General features: G+C 39.4%; 1 protein-coding gene across 1 annotated transcript in view; it reads left to right on the plus strand.

The window, feature by feature from the left end:
• The first annotated feature begins 342 nt into the window (after nucleotides 1–342).
• The window catches only part of CCDC146 (coiled-coil domain containing 146), a 135436-nt gene continuing 125845 nt past the window's right edge, over nucleotides 343–9933 (plus strand). The window contains exon 1 of the mRNA XM_004390060.2: nucleotides 343–385. The gene's annotated coding sequence lies outside the window, so the exon portion shown is untranslated. The remainder of the gene's footprint in view (nucleotides 386–9933) is intronic.

The following is a 9933-nucleotide window of genomic DNA, read 5'->3' on the forward strand; positions in this document are numbered from 1 at the left end:
AGAAAGGAAATAAGACCCCTAGAAAGCCTCATAAGACCATTTCTCCCTTCTTCAGACTCCTACAGCATAGCGTGGTACTGCCTTGGCTCCGGCTGTCATCCTCTAGTCTTCCAGTCAGGCAGCTTCACTGCAGAACTTGCTGTGCAAATGGTGCCCCCTGGAAGTGTGCAGTGCATAGCAACCCTGCTTCTGTGGGCCACGCTTTCATAGCACCTATTTCAGTGACAAGAGACAGGGAGGTGCTATGGTTAAGTGTTCGGCTGCTAACCAAAAGGTCAGTGGTTCGAACCCACCAGCTGCTCTGTGGGAGAAAGATGTGGCAGTCTGTTTCTATGAAGATTACAGCCTTGGAAACCCCATGGAGCAGTTCCACTTTGACCTATAGGTAACTATAGGGTCACTGTGAGTTGGAATCGACTCATGGCAACCGGTTTGTTTGTTTGTTTTTAATTTCAGTTACTTTTCTTTTTCATTTGTCTGTGTGATTCTTTGATTAATGTCTTGTCCACCACCAGTCTGTGAGCTCCCTAAGGGCATAGATTTTGTCTGGTTTTATTCACCCTTGTATCTATTCTCTGCCACTAGCACAGTGGCTGGCTCCTTGCCTCCAAATTTACCCAGTTTCCAAACCATTCTTTTCATTGTCACCAGCATTTTTACAAACTCAGATTACTTCTGTTTACAAAAAATGCAATGACTCGCAATATCTACAAATTGAAGTCTAAATTCTAGGCCATGAGCTACTGTAGTAAGCCTTATCTACCTTCCTAAGAACATTGCTTTGTAGTTGGTTTTATTTTACTCTGCGTTGTATGACACAAAGTTAGTTATTTCCCTGTCTTGCTTCCTCATTAGATTGTAAATCACTGAGGGAAAGAACCTCATCTTTGCAGATTCTTGGTTTTCATGTTGTTATTGTTGTTAGGTGCCATCAAGTTGGTTCTGACTCATAGCAACCCTACGTACAACAGAAGTAAATACTACCCAGTCCTACACCATCCTCACATTCGTTGTCGTGCTTGAGCCCATTGTTGCAGTCACTGTGTCAGTCCATCTCATTAAGGGTCTTCCTCTTTTTTGCTGACCCTCTACTTTACCAAGTACGATGTCCTTCTCCAGAGACTGATCCCTCCTGATAACATGTCCAAAGTATGTGAGACATAGCCTCGCCATCCTTGCTTCTAAGGAGCATTCTCTTGTACTTCTTCCAAGACGGATTTGTTCATTCTTTTGGCAGTTCATGGTATATTAAGTATTCTTCGCCAACACCACAATTCAAAGGCGTCAATTCTTCTTCAGTCTTCCTTATTCATTGTCCAGTTTCACGTGCATATGAGGCGATCGAAAACACCATGGCTTGGGTCAGGCGCACCTTAGCCTTCAAGGTGACATCTTTGCTTTTCAACACTTTAAAGAGATCTTTTTCAGCAGATTTGCCCAATGCAATGCATCTTTTGATTTCTTGACTGCTGCTTCCATGGGTTTTGATTGTGGATCCAAGTAAAATGAAATCCTCGACAACTTCAATCTTTTCTCCATCTATCATGATGTTGCTTAGCGGCCCAGTTGTGAGGACTTTAAGTTGTGGTGTAATTCATACTGAAGGCTGTCTTTGATCTTCATTATTAAGTGCTTCAAGTCCTCTTCACTTTCAGCAAGCAAGGTTGTGTCATCTGCATATTGCGGGTTGTTAACGAGTCTTTCACCAATCCTGATGCCACGTTCTTCTTCATATAGTCCAGCTTCTTGGATTATTTGCTGAGTTTACAGATTGAATAAGTATGGTAAAAGGATACAACCCTGACCCACAACTTTCCTGACTTTTAAATCACTCAATATCCCCTTGTTCTGTTCGAACGACTGCCTCTTGATCTATGTACAGGTTCCTCATGAGCACAATTAAGTGTTCTGGAATTTCTGTTCTTCGTAACGTTATCCGTAATTTGTTATGATCCACACAGTTGAATGACTTTGCATAGTCAGTAAAACACAGGTAACCATCTTTCTGGTATTAGCTGCTTTCAGCCAAGATCCATATGACATCAGCAATCATATCCCTGGTTCCATGTCCTCTTCTGAAGCCGGCTTGAATTTCTGGCAGTTCCCTGTGGATGTACTGCTGCAGCTACTTTTAAATGATCTTCAGCAAAAATTTACTTGCGTGTGATATTAATGAAACTGTGTGAAAATTTCCACATTCGGTTGGATCACCTTTCTTGGGAATACCATAAATATGGATCTCTTCCAGTCAGTTGGCCAGGTAGCTGTCTTCAAAATTTCTTGGCAAAGACGAGTGAGCACTTCCAGCACTGCATCCGTTTGTTGAAACATCTCAATTGGTTTTTATTGAGTCCTTCTGGTTTTCATAAAAGGACTCAATAAATATTTCCTTAATTGATTTAGATATTCTTGGAGATACAAGTCTCTAATATTAGAATACTTAATAGCTATGTAGTTCTTCCTACGCTAGGAATATAAGATGTTTTATAAATATTTTTCTTGTTTATATCACTGTAGCCCGAGAATATACTTTATTCCATTGACGTATTTACGGCTATCAATTATTCATATTGCCTACATGTGATAATATGAATACAAAGGGCTTTGCAATCCTATATAACTAAACCTTGAATATTTATTGTTTTATCTGTTAAACTTTGTAATTACTTAAACTCTTTTCTTTCTATTATTTAATTACATTAATTGGTGGTTTAGGTTTTAATTCACATGAGTCTTTTGTATTTGCCTCTGTTGTGTTTTCTTACCTTCCCACTCACGCTGCTTTCTTTTCTGAGAGTTGAAGTTTGTCTGATAATGTCTGTCAGAACTCTGTTATAGTGTCTTTTCATTGTTTCCTTATGTAAAATGCTTTAACTGCTTTAAAATATTTACACTGTTTTCAGGATAATAGAGATCGAAAACTTCACGTTAAGCGAGGAAATTGTACACATTCCGCAAAGTACCTAGCTTCTGTAGCCCAGCTTGCTGCACCATATTTAAAGATGCAGTGCTTTGAGAGGATCGCCTTAATCTAAGTTTTCAAAGTTAATGCTGTCTTGATTATAAAGATTCCAAGAGCCTTTAAATGTATCTTAAATAACAATTGTACTATACATTGCAACATTATTCGTAATAGCAGAAAACTGGAAACAACTTGTATGTCTATAAATAGGGGTGTTTGAATAACTTATACTGCATGGATGCAAAGGAGTGCTCCGCAGCTGTGAAAAAGAATGAGGAATCTCTCTGTATATGAGTATGGTGTTCTTCAGTATATATTATTCAGTGAAAAATAAAAATAAAGCAAGGGAAAGATAATGCGTATGTATGGTTCAATTTATTTAAAAAATGAAGGAGGGAGGAATGCATGCATGTTGTATATGTATGCGTCCTAAAAGGAAAAATGGAAGAATAAACTTTTAAAGAACATTTTACCTCTAAAGAAAGGGAAGGAATAGGGAAAGAGTACAGGAATAGAAGCTTTATTTCTCCAAGATTCCCTTGTTTTGTAGATTTAACTTTAGAACTATGCAAGTATTTTACATAATTATTAAAAGTAAACAGATAAATAAGCTAGCCCTAAAAATCACAGTTAGAAATTTACTTAGTTGTGTATACTGTTCTACTTTTGTTTATATTTGAAATACTTATTAAAAATTTTAAAATAACAGATAGGGTGTAATGTTCTGAAGGAAATTTTTTTCTGGAATAGTCATTAACATTTCCTGTCCATGAAAAGATCGAGCATACATGTTTTAGCTTATTAACACAAACAAATCTAGATATATAGCCAAACTATTTCCAGCTCTCTGAAGTTTTAAACAATAATTTGTGATTATTCACCAAATTGAAAGTGTTGTGATGCCTTAATAACAATAGGTTCTTTTTTAAAACTGCTTTATGATATTGAAAAAAGAGAAGATGTGTGCTAAACGAGGGGAAGTCCATATGATATTAATGGCTATTAACATCACATAAAGAAAGACAGCCAGACATTTTGTACCTCCTGATGGGAGTATATGCCACCACCTATCCAGTATTCTTGCAGCAGGAGGAGGAAAACAAGAACATGTATAGTTTATGGCTGTGGAAGAAAATCGGAGATAGCAGAGTAGAAGCTAGGAGTCCAGATGCGTTATCACATTTTATCTTCACATCTTCTTTATGAAACAGAAAAGCTAGTTATTGTTATTCCCATTTTAGAGAAGAGGAAACAGACTCAATGTGTAAATGATGTACCTGTGGCCACTTGACTAACAAATGCAAGACTCAGAACCTACCAGGACTTCTGTCTTCATATTTTTGAACATGCTTTCCATATTAAGGAAATCATCAAGGAGTGGCTAATCTAATAAGATAGACATGAGAGGATACATATTTAACAGAAGACCTTACCCTTAAAATTATTGTAGAGTTATTTTCTCTGGCAAGAGAAGAGTGCTGGTACAGTATTCTGTTGATTGAGTGCAGATTCATATATTTCAGAGATCAAAAGAGCAGGTGGTAAGATTAGCGTTCTTTAATGCGAAGAAGCACCTTACCAGCTCTCTCTCTCCCAGAAGGGCAGCCATCCCAAAGTCATCAAAGTGGGCCACTGGAGACCTTGCAACCAATACAGAGGACCTTTTAGAACTACTGTGGGACTACTTGAATACATGAGCAAATCAATGGCCAATATGCTGGGCTAGCTTCATAGAGTGTGTGACCCGGGCTTGCTCTCAGAGGGGCCCTACACTTGGCTTCCTGCTGTGCTGACACCATCTTGAATTTCTTTCTTTTGAAAAAAAAGTTTTTTTTTGGTACTTTAGATGAAGGTTTACAGAACAAATAGTTTCTCATTAAACAGTTAGTACACATGTTGCCCTATGATAATGGTTAACAACCCCAGTACCTGTCAACACTGTCCTTACACAACCTTGGGTTCCCTATCACCAGCTTTCCTGTCCCCTCCTGCCTTCTAGTCCTTGTCCCTGGACTGTTGTGCCCCATTAGTCTCATTTTGTTTTATGGTCCTGTCTAATCTTTGGCTGAAGGGTGAAGCTTGGGAGTGACTTCAGTACTGAGCTAAAAGGGTGTCCAGGGGCCGTACTCTCGGGGCTTCTCTAGTCTCTGTCAGGCCAGTAAGTCGGGTCTATTTTTGTGAGTTAGAATTTTGTTCTACATTTTTCTCCAGCTCTGTCCCGGACCCTCTGTTGTGATCCCGGTCAGAGCAGTCAGTGGTGGTAGCCGGGTACTATCTAGTTGTACTGGACTCAGTCTGGTGGAGGCCATGGTAGTTGTGGTCCATTAGTCCTTTGGGCTAATCTTTCCCTTGTATCTTGTTTTCTTCATTCTCCCTTGCTCCCGCAGGGGTAAGACCAGTGGAGTGTCTTAGATGGCTGCTCATAGGCTTTTAAAACCCCAGATGCTACTCATCAAGCTAGAACCGTCTTGAATTTCTTAATAATTTTATCTTTGTACTTGTGTTTTGTAAGTGAAGTCTGACGGGATAATTGAACATGGGCATGAGTAGCAGAAATAGGCCAGGTGGCAGCGTGCACATGCACAGGCCTGAGCCTGTGGCCAAGGCGGGCAGTGCAGGTGTCGAGCAGTTGGCCTGGTGGCCCAGTATGCAGGCCTCGGGGCAATTTGGTGCACCACGGGGTCCCAAGGCAGCAGGCCAGGACAGAGATCCAGACCAGTGGCAGCAACAGTGGCAACAGTAGCAGAACGAGTGTGACAGCAGAAGTAACGGGACAGCAACTGCCTCAGGAGAAAGAAGGGGATCTGCATGGGGACGGCTCTGGGACCCACAGTGGGAGGCCGGCCCTGAAAGTCTGTCCCTGTGGCATCTGCACAAATATTAACTCTCCAGCCTGAGCATCAGGACAGGAACTGCTGGTGTCATGCAGTAAACTTTGTCAGTAAAGTATTACAAAATAAGAGCAAACACATAGATATTGTAATAGAGCATATCAGGGAGTTATTAGATTTCTTCAAAGAGTTTAAAATTCCTAGTTTTGAAAACTGTTGCAACATTTCATATCAAATATCCATAAGCTTAGAAATAGAAATTAAATTTAGAGATCATTGCATTTGGCAGAAAAGAACACTATTTTCATATGAAGCTTTGAATGATCCAAGTATTAGTAAGGAAGACAAAAACTTGTGTTTTGTAGTTGAAGATACAGTGATAGAATGCATAAACAGAGGTTTCGAATTACAGTCGTTCCTCGGTGTTAGTGGGGGATTGGTTCCAGGACCCCCACAGATACCAAAATCCGAGGATGCTCAAGTCTCTTATAGGAAATGGTGTAGTGTTTGCATATAACCTATGCACATCCTCCTGTAAACTTTTAATCATCTCTAGATGACTTATAATACCTAATACAGTGTAAATGCTACATAAATAGTTATTTCATCACAAGTGAATTGTTGCTCTGGAAGGTAGCCTTTCTCTTCTATGAGTTTCTTGAGCTCTTCTGGGAACACTGATGCTGCCTGGGCATCCGCTGATGAGATTCACCCATGATCTTGAAGTTCTGGAGTCTGTGGCGCTTTACATAGCTAGCCAGCCACACTGTACTAGCCTTAATCTCCTTCCTTGTTCTCTCCTCAACCCCCTCACACTTAGCCTTTGAGGGACTCTTTTGACCACTTAATTGCTTTGTAGGAGCCATTTTTTCACAGAAACAAAGGGTGCATACAACACAAGTAGCAAACGAATGAGACCCGAGGAGAACAATGCTCAAACAGCTAGTGCTGGAGAGAGGCTGAGGATCTGTGAAATTGTGGGAGGCTACAGCAGGGAATGCCTACATATCACTTCATTCTCATGGATTTAGCATAGTGCTCATGTGTGACAAATTCAAGTTTTGCTTTTTGGAACTTTCTTTTTTTTCTTTCAATCTGCGGTTGGGTGAATTCCAAGCATATGAAGGGACTACTTGTATATGCAAACCATAGAGCAACGTTTGGATTCTTGCACAACCTCTACAAATTAGAAGAAATGCCAGAGGAAACTTTAAAATTAATGTTGAATAAATTTACATTAAAATTAAATTGACACTTGAATAAAACTGATTTGTATGAAGAGTTAAATCTTTTTAGAAAAATTGTTCCATGAGAATCAGTAGGTCAAAATGTTATGTTCTGAAATAATTTATCATAAATTTATCCAAATGTTATCACAGCCTGTAAAACACTTTTTTTTTTTAATGAGGCAAAAGTCACTTTTTATAACTGAAAATGAAAAAGGAAGGTGCTATAGGCCTGAATGAAATTTTACAACGGTATGAAAGCAAACACTGGCTGAAATCTGTAACTTTAAAAGTACAAACAATGATAACTCACTCTACAATTAACTTCCTCCTCAGTGAACAATCAGCTGTACATTCCATGATGAGGAATGACCCTAACCCACCACAGTGGAAACCTACTGCAACTGCAAGGCCAGGGCGCTGCCGCTTTTCTAGTTATCTGTGCACAAAGTCATGCCACCTACCGAAAGGCAGAGAGACCGGTGAGCTTGGGGGCTCCCTCACCAACCTGCTAATTCAACAGGAGTAAGATCACCTGGCTGAGCTCTGGCCTCCGATGTGTATCTGTTCATAATTTTATGAATATCTAAATGCCATTCATTAGATTTTAAAAAAAAAAGAAGAAGAAGAATAGAAAACTCTGGACCAAGTGAATTGTGAACTCAAAAAGTCAAGAGGAACACCAATTACATTAACAACACCTTCTTTAAAAAATAGAATCACTTTCTTTTTAAATTAACCACAGTGGTGAGACATATTTTTCTTTTCAGGTGCCCCACGATGGCACACAGCTCTACCCGACAAATCCTGCCAGCTTGCAAGTCCCGGGATGCTGACCTGCACCAGCACGTGGGGCAGCACTGTAAAACACTTCTAACAGTTCCAGTAACAGATGTATTTGTAGAAAAATTCTTCTCCAAATTAAAAATTCACAAAAATATTTGCCATCTTGCACTTGCCAAGTGAAACTACCATCATTTCCAGTTAAACCAATTGAAAATGAAGTTGCTAAAAGTATAAATTTTGATGACTTAATAAATGAATTTGCAGAAAAGAGAACCAAAAAAATCTTATGATCAAACAAGATGTCACATTAGTAAAATATTGTTATTTATTATTGTTATTATTGTATTGTTGTATTATTGTTATTATTGTTATTTATTGTATTATATAAAATTATGGCACCCAAAATTTTATTTCCTTGTAATTTGTAAGTTTACGTTGTCAGTCAGGTATCACTATTACCTCTTATTATATTTATAAGTAATAAAATATTTTTAAAAGGAAAGACTTTATATTTAATAATTTAATGGCACTTTTTCCTTGCTCTTTAAACAAAAACCCACCAAACCCACTGCTGTCTAGTTGATTCCAACTCATAATGACCCCATAGGGTTTCCGAGGTTATAAATCTCTACAGAAGCAAACTGCCACGTCTTTCTCCCAAGGAGCTGCTGGTGGTTTTGAACCGCCAACCATTTGGTTAGCAGTCAGTCACTTTAACCATTGCACAACCAGGGCTGTCTTTAAACATAGGACCCCCATTTTCATTTTGCGCTGGGCCCTGAAAATTATGTAGCTGGCCCCGTCAATATGATTTGGGGAAGAAGAAACATTTTCAAAGCTATTCGTAGCACTTTCCCACAGTAATCACAGAAGAACTTCAGTTTCGCTCCTGTGGGACTTTAGTTTGGGGCAAACTAACTTCCCAATGAGGAGTGAATAAATTATTGTTTCTTCACTGATTTAAAATTAAACATTTTAATTCTGAAAAATAAAGCAAATTATTTGCAATTGCTTTTTTTATTGTTATAGTTTAAATGAAGTTAACATTTCAAGTTAACCTCCCATACAAAAATTTATACATACGTTGTTATGTGACCCTAATTGCTTTCCCCTTACTGTGACAGCACACTCCATCTTTCCACCCATGATTCCCCATGTCCATTCAACCAGCTCCTAACCCTCTCTGCCTTCCCATCTCACCTCCGGACAGAAGCTGCCCATTTAGTCTCTTGTATCTACTTGAACTAAGAGGCACAGTCCTCATGAGTATCACTTTATGTCCCACTGTCCAGTCCAATCCCTGTCTGAAGAGTTGGACTCGGAAATTGTTTTAGTTCTGGGCTGATAGAGAATCTGGGGGCCATGCTTTCCAGGGTTTTTCCAGTCTGAGTCAGACCATTAAGTCTTGTCTTCTTACTAGAATTTGAGTTCTGCACCCCACCTTTCTCCTGCTCCATCAGGGACTCTCTGTTATGTTCCCTGTCAGGGGGGTCAATGTTGGTAGCTGGCCACCATCTAGTTCTTCTGGTCTCAGGTTGTTGAAGTCTCTGGTTTATGTGGCCCTTTCTGTCTCTTGGGCTAATACTGTCATTGTGTCTTTGGTGTTCTTCATTCTCCTTTACTTCAGGTGGTTGGGACCAACTGATGCATCTTAGATGGCCACTTGCAAGCTTTTAAGAGTGTCTTTGGTGTTCTTCATTCTACTTTACTTCAGGTGGTTGGGACCAACTGATGCATCTTAGATGGCCACTTGCAAGCTTTTAAGACCCCAGACGCCACTCACCAAAGTAGGATGCAGAACATTTTATTAATAAACTTTGTTATGCCGGTTGCCCTAGATGTCCCCTGAAAGCATGGTCCCCAGATCCCTACCCTTGCTACTCTGTCTCTCAAAGTGTTTGATTGTATTCAGGAAACTTCTTAACTTTGGTTTAGTCCAGTTGTATTGACTTCCCCTGTATTGTGTGCTGTCCTTCCCTTCACCTAAGATAATACTTGTCTACTATCTAGTTAGTAAATAACCCTCACCCCCCCCTTCCCCACCCTTGTAACCATCAAAGAATGTTTTCTTCTGTGTTTAAACCTTTTCTTGAGTTCTTATAATAGTGGTCTTATACAATATTTGTCC

Source organism: Trichechus manatus, unplaced genomic scaffold (genome assembly GCF_000243295.1).
Source record: "Trichechus manatus latirostris isolate Lorelei unplaced genomic scaffold, TriManLat1.0 scaffold00280, whole genome shotgun sequence".
In the NCBI taxonomy this organism is placed as follows: domain Eukaryota; kingdom Metazoa; phylum Chordata; class Mammalia; order Sirenia; family Trichechidae; genus Trichechus; species Trichechus manatus.